This window comes from Miniopterus natalensis, chromosome 2 (assembly GCF_054644295.1).
Source record: "Miniopterus natalensis isolate mMinNat1 chromosome 2, mMinNat1.hap1, whole genome shotgun sequence".
NCBI classification, from domain to species: domain Eukaryota; kingdom Metazoa; phylum Chordata; class Mammalia; order Chiroptera; family Miniopteridae; genus Miniopterus; species Miniopterus natalensis.
In genome coordinates, this window is record NC_142082.1 from 112,542,265 (window position 1) to 112,561,421 (window position 19,157).

The window sequence follows — 19,157 nt, forward strand, 5'->3', positions numbered from 1 at the left end:
TAGGCACAATTTCAAAGAATTTGCTTTTAACACTACCATGTGGTCAAAGGGTCCCCGCTGACCTATCCCTGTCTTCCCTCAGATATCCTCTGTTCATTTTGCATTTTCTGGCCAATTCCAAAAGGCTCTAATGAGATATACCGTTTGGAACCCTGTGTGGGCTTGATGCCCCCACCTTTTCTTTCCTTCTTACTGAACTATGATTAATAACCAAAGGTTAAAAAAGAATGAGCTGATGTATACTTACCTCAATTGTAATTACATAGTTGTATAATTAGTCGTTCCATATATGTATATATCTCCTCCAGGAGCATCTAAGTTCTTGGAAGACAGGGATGATTCTGTCTCTCCAACACCTAGCACTCAGATACAACTTGAACGAGGCAGTAATGTTTCAGACACGTGTTCTTTTCATGCCAACATCAGTCAGGGATTACAAGTAAGTGTACAGGGATGATGGTCTTCACCTCTTCTGAAACCTTGGCTCATTGACAGAGGTGCACAATTTACAGATATAGAGTCAAAAAACAAGCAAACTTTAATGCTTGAATAAATGAGGACCTAGCTATAAGCTGTTTGTTACCTGCTCTGTACCTCCTGATTATATTTTAAAGAGGGTGGTGACCCAGTGTTAGGCATTACACCCACTGTGCCACTGTTGTTACTTACACCGTATTTGCACTACCCACATTTCTGATTCATTTAAAAGTCCCCAGTCATGGCCGATACTTATGAGACCATTGCTGGTGTTATGAAAGAGATGGATATCCTTAAGCTTTAAATTAAAATTTGCCATAATAAAGAACAAATTTCAAGTAACTCAGGGAGAAGTGCTGGATGCTTATGAAAGACACATTATTCAAGATGTCACATTCATTCTCTTTTAATCCTCATGACAGCCTTGAGGGTTGATGGCAACACATCTCATATTTATTATGTGACATGATTTATGACTCTTATGTATGACAGGGTCTGACATTTGGTGTTTCAGAGAGAATAGAAAGGATGAATATGTTAGGATTGGAAAGGACAAGGAACTTAGGTACAGATTGATATTGGGGGCAGAGTGAGGAATCAGAGGTGGTTTTTGAGTTTAACTGGTTGTTACTTTCACTAAAATAAGGAAGAATAGAGCAGTGTTTACTAAAGTATTCTGTGAAACACTGGTTCCAGGAGATATTAATAGGTGCCCCATGGAAAAAAAAGAGTAGTTAAAAATAAGTTCAGGAAATGCTACATATAATATTTCCCTCTTGTAGATTCACAAATGTGCAAGGCTATGAAAAGTCTCTGACCGAAGAAACCTGTTTACTGTGCTGACCTTTTTAATACCATAACTACCAACATACTGTGAGGCCTTCTCGAGGACACCAGTTTGAAAAAGGCTGGTCTAGAGGAATTTGGGGATTGGTTACAGGAATAGAGTTTTGGGGTTTGAGCTTGAGGTTAGAACTAAAAATTAAATTGCCATCAAGGTTTTGGAGATGAGAGAGAAATGAGGCTTGGAAGTATAGTTTTGTAGGTAAGCTAAGTGGAAGCAAGAGACAAAACTTGGAAAAGAAAATACCAATACCCAGTTATAATCCTGAACCCAGGACTATTGAACTGCTTGTGGGTCTTTCAGATAAAAGCGCACAGCTTTTCAAAACCTCAAGTGTATGCAAAAATCATACTAGTCTCTATATGAGCCACAGCAGTCAGATAATGAGAAGTACAGGTAGTGTTTATAAATACAAATCTAGAGCCATAACTGTGAGTGCTGGTGAGATAAGAGTAGAGGACTCCGGACTTCACTGATTAGATGTAGAGGCAGAAAGTGGGGGGGGGGGGGCTACAGGGGGCAGTTAGAGACACAGGAAGGAATGCTGAGAGAGAAAGAGAGATAAAACTAGAAATTGCACAAGGGAGGAGTGTTTCACCAAATAGGCAGCCACCGGTGTTAGATAAATGAATATAAGATCATTGGGCTCCACTTCTCTATTTTGTACATGAGGAAAATGAGACTGAGGAAGACGAGAGAGTCCTGTGCTCAGGATGAAAAATGTTAGCACAGCAGAGTCAGGATTAGCGTCTCCCTCCTTGTTGCCTCTTTGTACTCTAGAGATTTCAAAAAAGAAGAGACTGCTCATGACGATGGTGAGGCACGTCCTCTCATGGGGGAAAGAGGATTGGCTGTCCCCCCCTCGCAGGATAGGGACTGCATGCCTTCGTAGATTTACCATGGTAGAGTCTGAGACTTGCAGGCTCCGAAACCCGGTTCATCTGCACTCTCATAATGTTTTTGGGGTCAGGCTTGTGTTGCCAAAGCTTGTGAGATTGATGTAAGAATCAGAATTGTCAATTTATTAATTTACAGGGTGGGGGGAAACTACCTTGGGGAACAGACTCTTAAGTCCTGGCTAGCACATTCTCTTCCCCATGGATTTGCCACATGGGGAACCACATTATAATTAGAAGGTTGCTTAGCGAGTATGTAGGCAGAACAAGTGGTATAATATGTTTGGAATGTGTAATGGAGTCAGGCTTCTCTTAACCTCTCAAAGACCAATTACTTCATCTGGCATTTGGAGGCACCTTGTTCATAGGGTGTTGGAGGATTAGGTGGAATGACCTGTGTACAGTGTATTATAAATTGCTCAGCACATTATCTGACAGAAGTGTCCTGGTCTGATAACTATTCTCAGTGTTATAATTCTTCACAGTTAGGATACCTAGCACTTCACCGTAGCTTGATACACTCCCTTACCCTTAAACATTTCATGAATGAGAAAAACCAGATTTTTTTTTTTTTTTTTCCTGTTTTACTTGTCCTTTGGCTGTGCTTGATCAGCCCGTTTTTTACTGTTAAGTGGGTAAGTTCTCCATCAAGCCTATGTCAGATCTTGAGTCCTGGGTACCATTTTTTTTTTTTAGGATGTCCGTTGTGGATGTTCTGCTCAATCAATTATAGCAGGTTGAACCATATGAAATTGCTGATATTCTACTGGTTTTTATCTACAAGAATAACGGTGTCATATGGTTTACTCTTAATATACTGATTTTAAAATTTAATTTCTCCCAGATGGTCCCAGCATTTTCTGTTATGAGAGACTAAGTCTGTTGGTGAGTTCTGAAGCTTTTCCTTTAAATGCAAAGGGCTGCTCCATTATACTTCTTTCCCTGTGATCAGGTTCTGAGAAGGTTCTGCTGTTGTATGTGTACTTGTATCTTTCCTGTAGTACAGTGATTTTCAACTCATGTGCCACACAAATTTTTAATACATTCAATACCTGACTCTCTTTTCCCTTAGATTGCCAAATAAAAAAATAACAGCAGCCAAAACAACAATAGCCATCTGGTATGATTGAATCAAAATTATACCAATTTTTGTCAGGTTAAAAAATATATATTTTCTGGTGTGCCGCAGGATTTTAGTAATTGGTTTATGTGTGCCATGAGATTAAAAACGTTGAAAATCGCTGATGTGGTTTGGCATTTTTTTCTCTTCTGTTTACATTTAAACTCCTGTTTGCTCAGGCCAGTATTGAACATACAAATGATTATTTGTACTTCCTTGGTCAGTAGTTTGCATGGTGCATTTTAAAAATTAAGATGAGCCCGGCCAGGCGTGGCTCAGCAGTTGAGCATCGACCTAGGATCCAAGCAATCAGGGTTCGATTCCCGGTCAGGGCACATGCCTGGGTTGCGGGTTCGATCAATGACTCTCTCATCATTGATGTTTCTATCTCTCTCTCTCCCTCTCCTTTCCTCTCTCTGAGATCAATAAAGATATATTTAAAAAATAAAAAATAAAAAATTAAGATGATTAAGCCAGTGTTTGCTGCTTAGTATACATTTTGCCTGTGATAGCCTGGATCATAGGCATTAACTTTAAAATGTTTGCAGTTTTGGTAAGGGTATTGTGGGTCAGTACCAGAGTTGACAAATTCTTTCATTGCACTAGAATTTCATTGTAATGCTGATAAGTCAAAGGTCAGAATGCCTAACAGTTGAAGAGAAATACTTCAGTTTTAATTTGTGCGAATGACACCCAAGGTATTTAGGAAAAAAGAAAATCTGTAGGCTACTCTAACAAATTAGCTCTTTTCTCCCACTTTTTTTCTGGTTCTTGTCCATTTATGGTATGTGAATTCTGTGTGGTTATAACAATTGGATAGATTATATTTCTGTGTTTTCACCCTGCACATTGTGTCACAAAGAGTTTTGCAGGTTGAGCTTTAGTTTTCTTATTATTTGTAAGTCTCTAAGAATCTTCAACAGTTAATCTATATATTTTATTGATTTTAGTGAGAAGGGAAGGGGGAGAGAGAAACACCAATTGATTGCCTCCCATATGTGCCCTGACCAGGGATGGAACCCCACAACCTTGGCGTGTGCCCTGACCAGGAATCGAGCCTGCAACCTTCTGGCGTACAGGACGATGCTCCAACCAACTCAGCCACACTAGTCAGGGCAATCGTCCAAATTTTAAGTAGACCAATCTAGTTATAGATCAGTTGTTACAAAGTTCTGAATGTGTGGTACAGTCTTCTTGCTTTTCCATTCTTAAATACTATTAGGTGTCATATATAAGGAACATCACATTCAAATATTGAATTAAAAGTCTTTGTTTATTTAACATATATGTATTCTGAGCTTTGCATATTAATAGGCTAACAAGTATTATATAGTGTATGCTAAATATGACAGTTTACTGGAAACTAATTAAAAATGTTACTGCTAATTGTAACAAATAAATGACTAAAGTTTATTGAGTGCTTGCTTTTAAGTGCCAGTTACTAAAATATTGGGATGATATTAAGACATTTCATATATTAATTTATGTAAAAAGTTATGAGGTAAATGATGTTATTCCTATTTTACAAGTGAGGAAACTGAAACACTGTAAGGTCACTGAGCTGGTACTGCAAAGTGCTGGAATGAAATCTAAGAAGTTATGGACCTTCCATCATCAGAGTTATGATTAGGTGGTGAGCCAGGCATCCTCTCGAGTGCTGAAAGAATCTCTGCTTCTCTAGAATTGACAGTCTCTTTTGCTGGCACCTGAGATGGGACTTGCTAAAGGACACTGTTTGTCTTCAGTTCAGTTCGGCTACCCTTTATTGAGCAGTTCCTGTGGGCAAGTGCTGTTGCTTTAGTGGCCATCAGGACATAAAGAAATGAGCAAGACCATCCTGCTCTCAGAGCTTACAGTTTAATCAGGAAGAGTGCTAGGTGTACAAGTACTATAATGCAGCAGTGGCTCAAACAGACTACAGAAGCCCAGAGAAATAGACTAATTCCATGTCATGGGGTCAGAGTGGAGGGGGCATTTTAACTGTTCCTTTAAGGAGAAGTGAGTAGGAAAGGTGTAATAAACCAACTTTCATTAGGGGAAATGACATTAGGAGACTTATTTGAAACTAGTCCAAAGAAAAAGGAGATGGGGAGCCTGAGAGCAATACTGAAACAAATGGATGAGAGGAGGGATGCGATTTGTTGCCTGGCACCCGTGCTGAAACTGTCTTCTATTCAAGACCTCTGCAGAGGGGAGATGCTTACAGGCTAGGTGCTGCCCGGTGTCTTTCATCGTTTTGAAAGTAATCCTTCCTTCTAATCACCTTCCTCATTCCTTCATTTTACTTTCTGCAGTTGCTACAAAAAGAAATTCGACATGTTCTGTCTTTCTCAAATGATGGTATAAGTCTCTCATTAGTTTTATAAGATGATTTAAATAATCTGTATTAAAAAAATTATCAGAAAGAATTGAGATGTCAAGGGCTTTTGAAAACTACGTGTTTTCTCCCTCTCAGTCCTATGTTCTGGAGTTTTATTTATGTGTGTGCCTGTTTATTTTTCTGTTAGGGGAGTTCGAGGCTTTCAAATACATTAAGCTTTCACAGTTTAAACTTGACTGTTACCCATTTTTATTCTAGTGAACAGTTGAGCAATCTCAGCCTCTGCAAGAGCTATAAAAGCAACACAATTGTAGGTACTGCCCTCAGGAAGCTTAAGTTGTATTTGAGGAGAGAACACAAGCTTTTAAGAAAGCTTCTACAGAGACAAATTGATGTTTCCTGTGCTACCTTCTTGTTTTCCGCCTCTTCCCACCTGTGCCCTCCTCCACTTCAGTTTAGGTGTGTCCTAGGCAGTGAAGCCTTTCTCAAAGCCACATACCCATTTAACAGTCTATCCTTTGTTCACTAAACCTTTGGTGATGATCTCTATAATGCTTAATTGTATTTGTTTGTATACTTGTCCTCTCCCTCATTTAAGCTGTGAGCTCCTTGAAGAAAGAGCCGTGGACTCAAGGCTTACTCATACAGGGTATCCCCCAAACATGTATACACACTTTAACAGCTGATAACTCACTTAATTTTCACCCCATTCAGGTTTAACTGATTTGAAATAATAGGTGAAGCCAGACTAAACTTTGAACAAAGAAAATTTATCCATTAGACTTTTTTATGGGGATACATAAAAGATAAAGTTTATGGTACAGAACCAGCAGCAGTTGACGAATTGAGGACACACAAATACTGAACGAAATGACTCTTGGTGTTTGCGATCCCATTGCTTCGTGTTAATCAGCAGTGCGTGGACCAGAACAGTCATCAGTTTGAAAATGGGCATTGACCAAAAAAAATTACTCATTTCTGTAAATTTTTTTAAATTTTGAAAATGAACTCTATGCTAATAAACACTGACTTTATAATTATTCGAAGTGTGTCTTCATTTTTGGGGGGCACCCTATATGATAGAAATTTCAGAGAAGAACAACAGGTTTGGGAGGGACATTGATACGTTTAATATTGAGTTTGCTGTGCTGCAAGATATTCCAGTGGAGATGTCTGTTAACAGTTGAAAACATGGGCCTGGAGCTTGATCAAGGCATTAGATGTAGGTCACAATGTGGTATGAGCTGCCAAGACAGAGGCTGCAGGGAAGAGATTGATAACCTCATTTAGGGTGTGGAGAGATTTAAAAAAGCCAAGGAATGTGGGCTGACAAGGATTGGTTCAATACCTCTGAGAACTAAGTAAGTGATATAATGGGTAAGAGGAAAGAATACTGTCAGATGACCAGTAGTGTATAGGATCACCAGAGGGACTCCTCAGGAGTGTGAGGATGGGTCCAGTCAACCAGGGGTCAAGGTGAGAATGGGCGGTAAGAAGCTTTGAGGATAGATTTTATAAAAAGGTGTGGGTAAGGGAGGCGGGAAAGGATAACTAGTTAACAAAATCCAGGAGAGGCTTATTTTTTGTGGGGTGGAGGGAACAGTCTTTTAAGTGGTAGAATGTATCTGAATATTGTTTAAGTGAAGTAAAGGAACCAGTATGAAGTGGTGGTAGCTCGTATGGCAGTCAGGGAAATTGAGGCCTCGAGGTATATTGAGTAGCTGGGTAAAGATGAGGGTAATTTAGGAAACTTGGAACAGTGAAAGGAACACACTAGTAGGTGAGAGATGTGTTAGTGGATCGTTTATGACGGAAAAATTTCTAATGGAACTAAGAACTCAGTTTTAAACATTCGATCATCATGGTTCAACCAGATGATGTCTCTCTTCAGGGGTGGCAGATTAACCAGGTGGGCTTAGTAGGAAGATGAAAGAGCGGGTGAGACAGGAGAGCAAAACGAGTTGCTGACCATTGGGAAGTTAGCTTTTTTTAGGGAGGCAAGTGGAATCGGAGGGGCCTGGACTGCCTTTGAACGTGCAGGTCAGAATGTACGCCCAGGAATCCGTGTAAGTGAAGAGAAACAAAGGGAAATAAGGGGGGTGCCAGAAAGGAAATCTTGACAATAGAACAATTATGTGTGTGGCTCTACCCTGGAAGAGCTGTCACAGGGTACAAAATCAAAATCTTGGAATGCAGGTCAGGAACTGTGGGACAGCAGGGTGTTCGAAGGATCGTCAGCACGGTGGGATGAAGTGGCTACGCCTCAGCACCTCCCCTGGTGCCCCTGTTCTTTGCACTTTGGTGAGTTCACTATAAATCAGAGTCTTGCCTCAGTAGCCTCTTAAAGCACAGCTTACCTTATTTTCTCTCAAACGGTATAAAGAAAGAAAAAGGAGAGAAACAAGCTCTGCATTCAGTTGTTTAAGTATCAAAAGAAATAACCCCTGAAATCTAGAGTTTTTAACTAAGACAGAAAACTCATGTTAGAGTTATCGGTAAGAGTTACGCCTCCGTAAATATCGCCAGCTTTACTTTTGTGAGCTCGTTCAGTGACATAATGAGCATCCTGTTTCCTTAAGCATTGAAGTGCAGGTTCTTGTGAACTGACAGGATAGAAGCTCTTAAGAACTGAGTAGGCTGACAGAGCAGCTGGTGTGATACTCAAGTGTTCGTGTTGCCTTCTAGCTCCTGAACAGAAGGGGGAAAAACAACACTGTTTTAATTTAGAAATCTCTTCCTTGACTATAGCTGACATTCTCAAAACCAGTGAGCCTAGGAAATGATAGAACATTTCGTAATACGTTCTTATATTTGGTGTTAAGCTGCACAAGGATTATATAAAGTTAATTTTCTTTATTTTTGAGCTTTTTAAAGGCTTTTCTTTTACTGGGAGGCTGTTGTTATTAGGATGAAAGTTTCTAAAATGCCTAAATAGAATAATATAATAGAAGGAAAACAAAGGGTAGTTTATTTGGGGGGGATAGCAGAAGGAGGGTATCTAAATTGTTTTCAGTTAAATGTGTTAAAATTGAATACTTTCAGGCATCAAAATTCATTTTCCATATGTTTAAAATGTAGTCATATGAGCCTCCACATTTCTTACTTTAAAAGAAGGAAGTAATTTGCAGTATCTGTATAATATAAAGTTTTTAAGTACAAAAATATTAATGTACTTGATATTAAAAATCAAAACAAATTAAAGTAACATCTCTATTTTGAGAATGTGATCTGCTTTCAATTATTCACAAAGATTAGGAACAGCATAGTAACCATGAGTAATTTGCTAATGTTGTCAGGAAATTTTGGATTAAGGTGATAATCCAACAGTCTGTTCCTTAGAGTTCAGGGCACACTTTTTATCTACAATAGGTGTTCTCCGGACCTACTGAGTTGAAACTCTGGGGGCGGTGCCCAAACAGTCTGTGTTTTGAGAAGCCCTTCAGGTGATTCTGATGCAAGCTGAAGTTGGAGAACCACTGATCTGTGCAGTAGGTAGACTTTGTACATAAATCTAGTATGGGCCCCAGCACTTCTAAATTTATCCTGGTTGTGGTAAATTCAGAGGGATTGTGCTTTTTGACTCTGTAACTACAACCTTGCAAAGTTAGGACAACCTTTCAAGAGATACAGGTAACACCAATGTTTGAAAAAAGATGATTCTGACCGACTTTACCGTAAAGCAAAAATAAAATGTCTGTGGTGAACTTCAAGGTAATCTGTGTTTGGGATCATTTACCTTAAAATTTTATCACATACTCTGCTTACTTAAGTACTTTGTTGGCATACACAAATATCTATGCTGGAAATGACAGTTATCAAAAGCAAGAGTAATTGTCTTACAGCCCTAGGGAGGAGTCGGAGTCACCAACTTCTAGAACCTGTTCTGCTTTGGGCTGACATATTTCTTTATAAACTAAAGGTTCTGGGGAATAGGAGCTGTGTGTGGGGAGCTAGGATAAGGAAACCGCGTGGTTTAATTCACACTTTCACTAAGCCAGGCTGCTATAGTGTGGTTTCATCATTTCAATTAAATTGTGACATTCTAAAATATTAGAGAATCAGAAAAAAAAATGAGCCTTGTAGAGGCACATGCAAATAAATTTTCGCTATCATCTGTAAACTGATCTCATGCTGGCTGACTAAAAACAGATGAAAACAATTGTGGTCACGATTATAGTGCCACCCAACCCCTCCCCACTGACTCCCTTGACAATTATTCAAGAAGAGGAACAAGCAGTGGAAAATGAGAACAAGCAGCCAGAGATGGCAGTGTGCTGGGAACAAGAGTCAAGCATCAGAGAAATTAAGGCGGCAGAACATCTCAAGAGTGAGGGAGTGGTTAGCAGTAGCAAAGGTTGCCTGCAGGTCAGGTAAGAGGGCCTGAATATGTCCATTTGATACAGAAACAAGAGGGGTCAGTCTGAAGACTAGTTTCAGTGCAGCACAGGAGAAGCAGCTAAGTTGAAATGGGTTTATCTGTGAGTTGGAGATAAAGTAGAAATAGCAAATTTCAGAGAGGATGATAACTACCTTAACTGGGTAAGATTTTTATTTATTATTTAGAACTAATTGCTCACTTTATTATGATTGATGTGGTATCATTTTAATTTAGGATGGGTAAGCCTAACAAATTATCTCTCAAGTAAATGTATCATTTCCTCCAGAGTTTATGAAACTCAGCATTGTTACTTTGTATAGCCTCAAGAATCTAGGACCCTGGTTAAAAACCATTGTCATATAATTCATTTGAAAGTCTGAAATACCTTTTAACTTCTATTTTCTAAAGGGATTTAAAGGAAAGTTAAGTTTATGTATCTTGCACAACAAGGTTGTTTGAAAACTCCTTGAATGCTATGACATTCTCTTAACTCACTATGCTCCTAGCATATTATTTTAAACATAGGATTATGAGGTTTGGGTTTGCTCTGTTGTTTCTGTTGTCATTGTTTACTATTGTAAACCTTTCATATTGGTTTTTGGTGTAAGCTTCAAAAAGGAACATTTCTATTCAATAAACATTAAACCTACTATATTCCAGACAGTGCTGAGGGTTAAAAATAAATGACACAAATCCTACCTTGAGATCACAGTTCATTGGGGGAAGACAGAGAGGTAAACAAGTCATTGCAACTGTGTGATAAAAGCTATACAGTAGATCAGCAATTTTCCTTTTTTTTTTTTTTTTAAATATATCTTTATTGATTTCAGAGAGAGGAAAGGAGAAGGAGGGAGGGAGAGAGAGAAATATCAATGATGAGAGAGTCATTGATCGGCTGCCTCCTGCACACCCCCGACTGGGGATCGAGCCCGCAACCCGGGCCTGTGCCCTGACTGGGAATCGAACCCTGATCGCCTGGATCCTAGGTCGATGCTCAACCACTGAGCCACGCCTGGCCGGGCAGCAATTTTCAATCTTTTTCATCTCACAGCACACATAAACTAATTACTACAAGTCTGTCACACACCAAAAAATGCATTTTTATGCTGATCTGACCAAAAAAAATAGGTATAATTTTAATTCATTCACACTGGATGGCTATTGTTTTGTTGGCTGTTGTGATTTTTTTAATTTGACAGTTTAAGGGAAGAGAGGTCAGTGCCCCTGACTGAAGAGTGTGGTATTACATGTTTTAAAACTTGTGGTAACACTGCGTGAGAATCGCTACAATAGAGGAACAAATTGGTGCCTCCACTATTCTGCTTTTTTCCCACCCTGAGAGATTTGCTGAAGTGGTCATCTGAATTTATTACTGACAGCCTCTGTAACTTAACTTGCCCTTCGAAGTATTGTATTTAGTTTCTGCCTCTGAAAGCGTCTAGTATGTGATAAAGGTAGCTTACTGAGGGGAGTGGGACTAATTTTCGTCCACCCAGGCCCAGCAAATAGTATTCATGATCCTCTGAGACTAGTCAGGCATTGTAGACAGTGCTTATTTTTCTGCTTTAATAGTTCTATAAAACTGAAATCCTGTTTGGTGAATTTAATCTTGTTTCTATGTATCATTCTTTACTCACCTGATAAAAATTACTTTTCTAAACAAGCTTTATAGTGCTTATACTTCTTCATATGGCATGTGCGCTTTTTTTTAAAGCCCTACTTAAAAAGTGAAAGATGTGAGTTCAGAGTAATATTAAAATTGAGTTATTTATTGGTTCTTTGAAATGTTTTAATGAAATAATTTGTTTATGTTTAACAAAACTATAAATTTCCTACCATTCATTGATATACATAATATTAGATCATCTGCTTTTTCTGCCATTAGTGTCTGGTTTTACACTCCAGTACTCATATTTAGTGGCTTATAGTACATTTTTATTAAAAATTATTTTAATATTCAAAGATTTAAAAATTATAAGGTGTGAATCCAGGTATAAGGCCTTTTTTTTTTAATCTGCAGAAAGTCACTATATAAGAACATTGAAATATAATAGTATCTCCTGCTAAGATGTAGAGATAAAAGGTGGATAAGGCGTAGTTTTGCCTTTAAATAAATTTTCAATATAATGGGTCTAAATCTAGGCTTAGTTATGTAATAGTTGTACTGTCCAACCTCCACAGGGGTCATTTAAGGTGACGAGTTTCAGGTTGTCCACACTTACTGTCACTGCTAGCACCTAGTCCAGTGAGGTGAGCTGGATTTCTTAATTTATGAGAGAATGCTTTCTCAATAAAATACCAGTAGCAGCCACCGTGACACAGCTATGAAGACGAATTTTCCTCTTCTCACAACTGCTTGTCTGCAAAGGAAGTTGACTTAATGTTAAAAGGAAAAAGAAAGAAACTAATAAAATGGAGATTTCTTGGGTATTCTCTTTTAAAAGCTGCAGTCAAAACTATTTTTTAGCTTTTGGTCCATCAAATCATACATCTATCAGCTAGGGTGTTGGTGTCCATTTGAAGTACAGTGCCAGCTATTTCCCTGATTGTAAAGGGCCTTGAAACCTATACATTGTTACAACTTATCCCATGATTTAAATGTTCATCTTTTGCTCTTCTTTTTAATGATTTGTGAGTATTTAATGCTTGCTTTCTTTTATTATAAGCATTTTTATTCTTTTGGAAGCAGATGATTATGAGCGTTTGGTTTCAGTGGCTATAAAATGAGCAACTGAATATTATCTCCAATATCCCCTTTAGCTGTCAAATTCTGTGATTCTTTCCTATGTAACCATTTTTTAACAGAATTATGCCTTTTTAAAATTTGTTTATGTTTAATATTTTGATTTAGAAACTTTTAAACAGGTATTTTCTTAAGTGAATAAAAAAAAAAAGCTGTCTTTAGGGGATTTAAAAAACAACTCAGATCCATACTTTGTGCTCCTATAGAATCAGCCATGGATTAAGAAATTTTGTAAATACTCATTTTTTATTTTATTTTACTGAGGCATGTAATAGAGCTAGTAAATAGAAATTTGGCTTAACACCATTATTTCAGTACATCAAATGAAAATCCAAAGACCTTTTATTGAGCTGTTACAGTTTGCATGTCTTAAAAGAACTGTTTGAATTTTCTTGGGAGAGAAGATGTGAAGTCAGAAGTAACTTCATACAGTAAAGTAGTTACAAAATCTATAAACATTAGAACATTGAGTAAGATTTGGGTCTGCAACTTTTTATGTTAGTTATGAATTTTCATTCTGAATTGGGAGTGATTTGAAAAAAAATCAGTATTACTTAGAAATCTTTTGTTGACTCAGAGGACATTTTAAGGGACTAATGAAAGTTTAAGCGAAAGGATTGGTTTCTTACAAGTAAATTACTTTTGATTTATAACCAGTTTAAATTTAGGGTTGAAATTAATCAAATAACTTTCCTAAGCTTATGACCACAATTACTGCATCTTCAAATTAGATGGTATATTTCAATCTTAGATACAGGAAAGTAACTTTTCTTCTCTGGGGTATTTTGTCTCTGAAGTAACCTTACCTAAAGGCTAAACAGGGTCAATGGAAGGGGGTGCTGAACAGTAAGTCAGCTGTATACATGTATAAAGCATGCTTACTGCAGATTAGGACCAATGGTGTTACCTTTTAAAATAGGAATGGATTTTTACAGATTAAAATTGTCACAAAAAGGGCATGGGCTGTCTTCCGGTATCACACACTCTTCATACATTCATTTAGTATCTTGATCAGCTCCAGGGATAGGGAGTTCTCACTGATTGAAGGATCCTCTATGAGTCAGGGGTCTCCAGAGAAACAAAACCAATAGGAAATATTTACATATACTGATGATTTATTATGAGGAATTGACTCAGGCAGTTATAGAGGCTGAGAATTCCCATTATCTGTCTGCCTGCCATCTGCAGACTAAGGATCCAGAAAAGCCAGTGGTTCAGTTCAGTCCAAGTCTGAAGGCCTGAAAAACACGGAAACCAATGGTGTAATTCCCAGCCTGAGGGCAGGAGATGGATGTCTCAGTTCCAGCCTTCAGGCAGAGAATGAGTGTGAATTCCCCTTTCTTGTTCTGTTCAGGCCCTAAATAGATGGAATGATGCCAGCCCGCAGTGGAGTGTGAGCAACCTGCTTTACTTAGTCTACCTATTCACTTGCTGATCTCATACAGAAATATCCTCTCAGGCACGACGTGAAGTAATATACAGGGTGTCCCAAAAAATGTACACACACACTTTGAATAATTATAAAGGCAATGTTTATTAAAATACATTTCATTTTCAAAATTGAGCTATCAGCTGTTAAAGGGTGTATACATTTTTTTGGGACACCCTGTATAGCCAAATATCTGGTTATCCCATAATCCAACCATATTGACATAAAGTTAACTGTTATAAACCCATTTCAGTTTTGGATAACTTGTTCCAGAGTTCTGCCTTACCCAAAATCTGCCTCTCTGTAACTTTCATTTCCTTCTGTTCACTTTTATATATTATAAAATTTCAAATATTTGACTGTATCTCCCGTAAGTCATTCCTCCCATAGCCTCATTCCTTCCAGTTCTTCAGTGGAATGGTTTCCTGGTTCTTCAACATATTCTTTATTATTAGTTATTTCATGGTAATTCACACCTGACCAATGCAAAGTTTAGTGGGCCTGTTATCTGGAATACAAATAAAAGTTGGTGTCTCTCCTTCATTAGTCTTGTTGATATATTTAGTCATCATATGCTTTATCTGTTTAGCAGAGCTTAATTTATATCAGACTGTCATCAGGATTATCTTTTCCTCTAGGTTTAGAAATATTTCTGTGAACATTTTTCATCTGAAATGGCTTGGGAGACCCCCCCTTATGGAGGGATATTCTCTGTAGAATGTACCTGTAAATATTCTCAAATAGCAAAACAAAAAAATAGATAACATGTATTTACCATTTACTGTGTGCTAGGCGAAGTTCAAATAGTTTTACAGGGTGTCCCAAAAAAATTTATACACACTTGAACAGCTAATACTGTTTGAAAATGAAATGTATTTTAGTAAACACTTTATAATTATTCAAAGTGTGTGTATACATTTTTGGGGGGCACCCTATAAACACATTTAATGAGGTGTGTATTTACTGTTGTGTCTTTATTTTATAGATGAACCTGTAACATTATATTAGGTGTCTTTGTCCAAGGCAAAGTAGAATACGTCTGTTACCTCCCTTTGTTAAATGTTAGACTCTTGTCGTTACTGCCTCAGACAGCTTTGGGGATGGGTGGGGAAAGCACTTACATCCAGTTAAGTAACATTGAAGTAATGCATACTGAGCTTTGAGCAAAGTGAACCTTTGTCTTTGAATATATACTGTTCATTTCTTATATGTCATATTTCTACTGTTAAGTTTTTGGAATTAAATGGAGAAACAATACTTTGTACCAATTAAGTTTAGCCTCTTATTGCCACCTTTCTTTCTGGATCCCAATTCTGTCATCTAACATATTCGCTGACTCACCCAGCTTCGTGTCATCTACAGATTGGAGAAATACAACTTCTGTGTTTTCAAGTCACTAAAGTTTAGAACAGTCAGGAATTTGGAATCCAGTGATGCATTAAAAACCACCGTCTAGGTTGTTTCTCTTGTTCAAACACACTTAGTTATATTAGTATATATTTTCTACCTTGCCTGCAGATGCTATATATATAATATAATATTAATAATCTATATAATATTAATAATCATTTTGAGAGTTCCATGTTTCACCTCGTAATTTTTAACTATTTCTATTCATTTTGGGATTAATATGTGATTTTGTTGTTCTATCATTGTTGAGCTAGCCCCTCCATCCTGTTATTGATCTATAAGTCAAGTGACCTTTTGAATTCGAGAAGGAATTGAAATTGTATTATTTAACAAAGCTGTCTTTTTATGAGCCCCACTCATCACTAGGACCTCATAATCATGCTCTCGTCGTCTTTTGTGGCCTTGCCTATGCACTGTAAAGCTTATGTGTCCGTTGGAATCTATCTTAGTCGTCTTTGTTGAAGACGGTAACTATCTTTGCCTAACTCTAGTCTTAAATCACCTCTGTCTTTTGCCATAATCCCTCAAGACTCCCAGCAGTGGTTTGATCCGAGAAGTCATCTAGGGATTCTGGGATAAGGTATGTAGGCCAACAGGCCTGTGCGGAGTAGCTGTGTGTTTTATTTAACATCCGCCTCTTTCGGGGCCTCGGTTTCCACTTAACATTTCTTCTTAAACTTTTCAAATGGAAGGTCAGAATCTTTCAGAGGACAAAGAGAAGCAGAAAAGATGTTCTACTTTGTGTTGTATCTCAGTCCCAAATAGTGTGTCTCTTTCTGATTGTCATGTTGTAGCTAGCACGGGAAAGGCAAAACTTTTTTGTTGTTCTTAGCATTTTTGTCAGTCCACTACTTAGGTGAATGGAAGAGTGAAAAGTAGGTAGAGAGGAAAATAGTGGATGGAAGGGGCTATAGACAATCTAGAAATAGACAACACCCTGATATATAATTGGTAGGTCATCTGTAATTCAAATAGTCACTTTTGGCAAGTGGTTCATTTGCATTTGGTGCTTTGCCCTGGATTTCCCTTTCTTTAAACAGTGGGGGAACTGAACTTGATTGGTAATCGTGTACTTATTAAAGCTCTATGGGTTGGAAAGTGATAGAAAACCCAGCTCCAAAAAGGAATTTATTGACAAATTACTGAGAAGATCGGGAATAGGTCAGATTTTAGGCATTGATTTTCCAAGGGCTCAGGTGAACCAGCACCTACAGGTACACTTCTGCCCTCTCATCCATTCTGCTCCTTCCCTTGTGGAGGCCTTTTACATCTCAGACCTAACTTTTTAGTAGGAAGAAACCAGCGGCTTGCCCTAGAGTCACAGCAGAGCTCACATTGCCATCTATTGGCCCTTGAGTCATTCCTGAACCAGGGGATGTCTGGATATGGGCATGGACTACCTTGAGAGTTGGGAAGGGCAGATCTCTAAGCAAGAAGTGGGGCTATTGCTGAAAAAATGGGAAAGAACACTGAGGTGGGACATAGGAATCAACTACAGTGTCTCTTGAATTCTGATTTTATTATATAAAGTGGCACATTTGGTATTATTTATTTGACCATTTCTTGACCAACAAAAACTTCCATTTCAACCTACGTGGAGACTTAAAGTGGAGACAGTAGAGTGGAAGGGGCATGGCTTTTGAGTCACAGATAGAGATTCAGATCCTAGCTCTATTAAGTATTAGCTCTATTATGTATCTTTATTGTTGAGAAACTTCAGGGCACCCAATAAATAAAACCCCTTTCTCCTGCTTAAATTCTCTCAAGAGAAAAGACGAAGATTGGCACATTGGAATAAAAATATTAGTTTTATTGTAGACAAAAGCCGAAATGAAGGACTTGGTTTTTGTGTCACAGCAGTGAGGTTCTAATATTGAACCTAGAACTAAACAGTTAGTTATTCACCCCCACCCCAGGCACTTTAAACAATAGGTTTTTTTTTAAACCTAGGTATCTTCCCCTAATAACTCAGACCAGAATGCATGAGTCCTGCGGACATCTATCTCCCAAGAGGAGGCCGAGAGATGGAGTTAACATATGTCCAGTTGCTCTCAGAAAATCTATCAGGAAGCTCATGTCACCTCAGTAGTAACTGGTGGGGTCAGAGGCCAGAAAATGTTGAGGAAAATTTCCCTTTGTGGAAACCAGAGGAATATCACATACATATCCCCAACACACAGATTTATGAATCTTAATTATTTTGTCTCTAAATAATTTATAGGATTGGTGTGATGGTCTGATGCCAATGAATTTTGGGTGTGAAAACTCAGGGAGATTATCAAATAACCACCCCCTCCAGTTTTTAAAATTGGATTATTATAATAATTGATGTGTGCGTAGGAGGAAACCCATTTTGCCTAGGAGACCAGTAAAATTGGTAATAATTGGGCAAGGATAAGGGTTTGTGAAGTGGGAGGAAGCAGGCAATGAAAGAATGTCTTACAGAATCCATAACTATCATATGCCTGCAAATTAAACCCAAGGCAGGCAGAATTTTTCTCCACCAGCCGTCCTCAACCAGCTGGTATGAATTTACAGTTTTTAGCCCAATCTCCAATCCAGTGGTTCTCACAGTGTGCTTCCTGGACCAGTAGTGTCAGTATCACCTGGGACTTTGTTAGAAAAGCAAATTATGGAGCCTGCTCTAATCCTGAAACTAAAGCTCTGGAGGTGGGGCCCAGGGATCTATATTTTAACAAGCTCTCTAGGTGATGTTGATGAGTACTACAAACATCCCCAATAACAACAGCTGAAGATTAATCACACTGGCCAGTAATCTTTTCAGGTTCCTAATCATGAAACATTTATTTAACGGGGCGTGAAGTTGGATAGATTAAAATAGAGGTTAGGCTTGAATGCCAAACAGGCATGAGCAATAGGACGATATTTTCATCCTATGGGTTTAGATATAGTGGCATGATGCCTACTTGAAAAATAAAATGTAGCAGCAAAATGAATTGGATGTAGCAGATATTAGAATGAGAGAGAACCTGGGGGGTAGTGATTATAATTTATGTAGAGGGAAGAGTCTTTTCAAGGGAAGGGTTAACCCAACTCAGTAACTGACTAAAGCTGGAGTGGATGGAATCAAAGAGGATTTAAAATCTCAACCCCAGGTAATTAGGATAATGGTGATTGAGGGAGGGAGCTCTCTAATGTGGGAATAAAGTGAATCCATGGTCAGACATGTTAACTTTGAAGTGATTGTTTAAAGGGTATAGATGGAAAAAAAAGAGTTGAGAGCTCATCTTTAAGTAGTATAGAGTAAGAGGAGAACTTGAAAATGTTTTGAAGACAATTAAAGTAATGCCTCCATTCTTTCCTCAAATGCTTATTCAATGTCTGCCATGTGCCCTGGCACAGTTCTAGGTTCTCAGGATATAGTAATAGACAAACCCTGCCTACAGAACTAAGACCATAGATGGAAGAAGACAAAAAAAGTAAAAAACAATAAATGAACAAGGTAATATCAGATAATACTATGGGCCAGCAAAGAAAATAAAGTAACAGTCAGTAAAGAGTGACTAAGGAATTGAAAAT

At 38.1% G+C, this 19,157-nt stretch overlaps 1 protein-coding gene across 2 annotated transcripts in view; it reads left to right on the forward strand.

The window, feature by feature from the left end:
• ATP2B1 (ATPase plasma membrane Ca2+ transporting 1) overlaps positions 1 to 19,157 on the forward strand; it is a 117,128-nt gene that overhangs the window by 33,131 nt on the left and 64,840 nt on the right. The window lies entirely within an intron of this gene.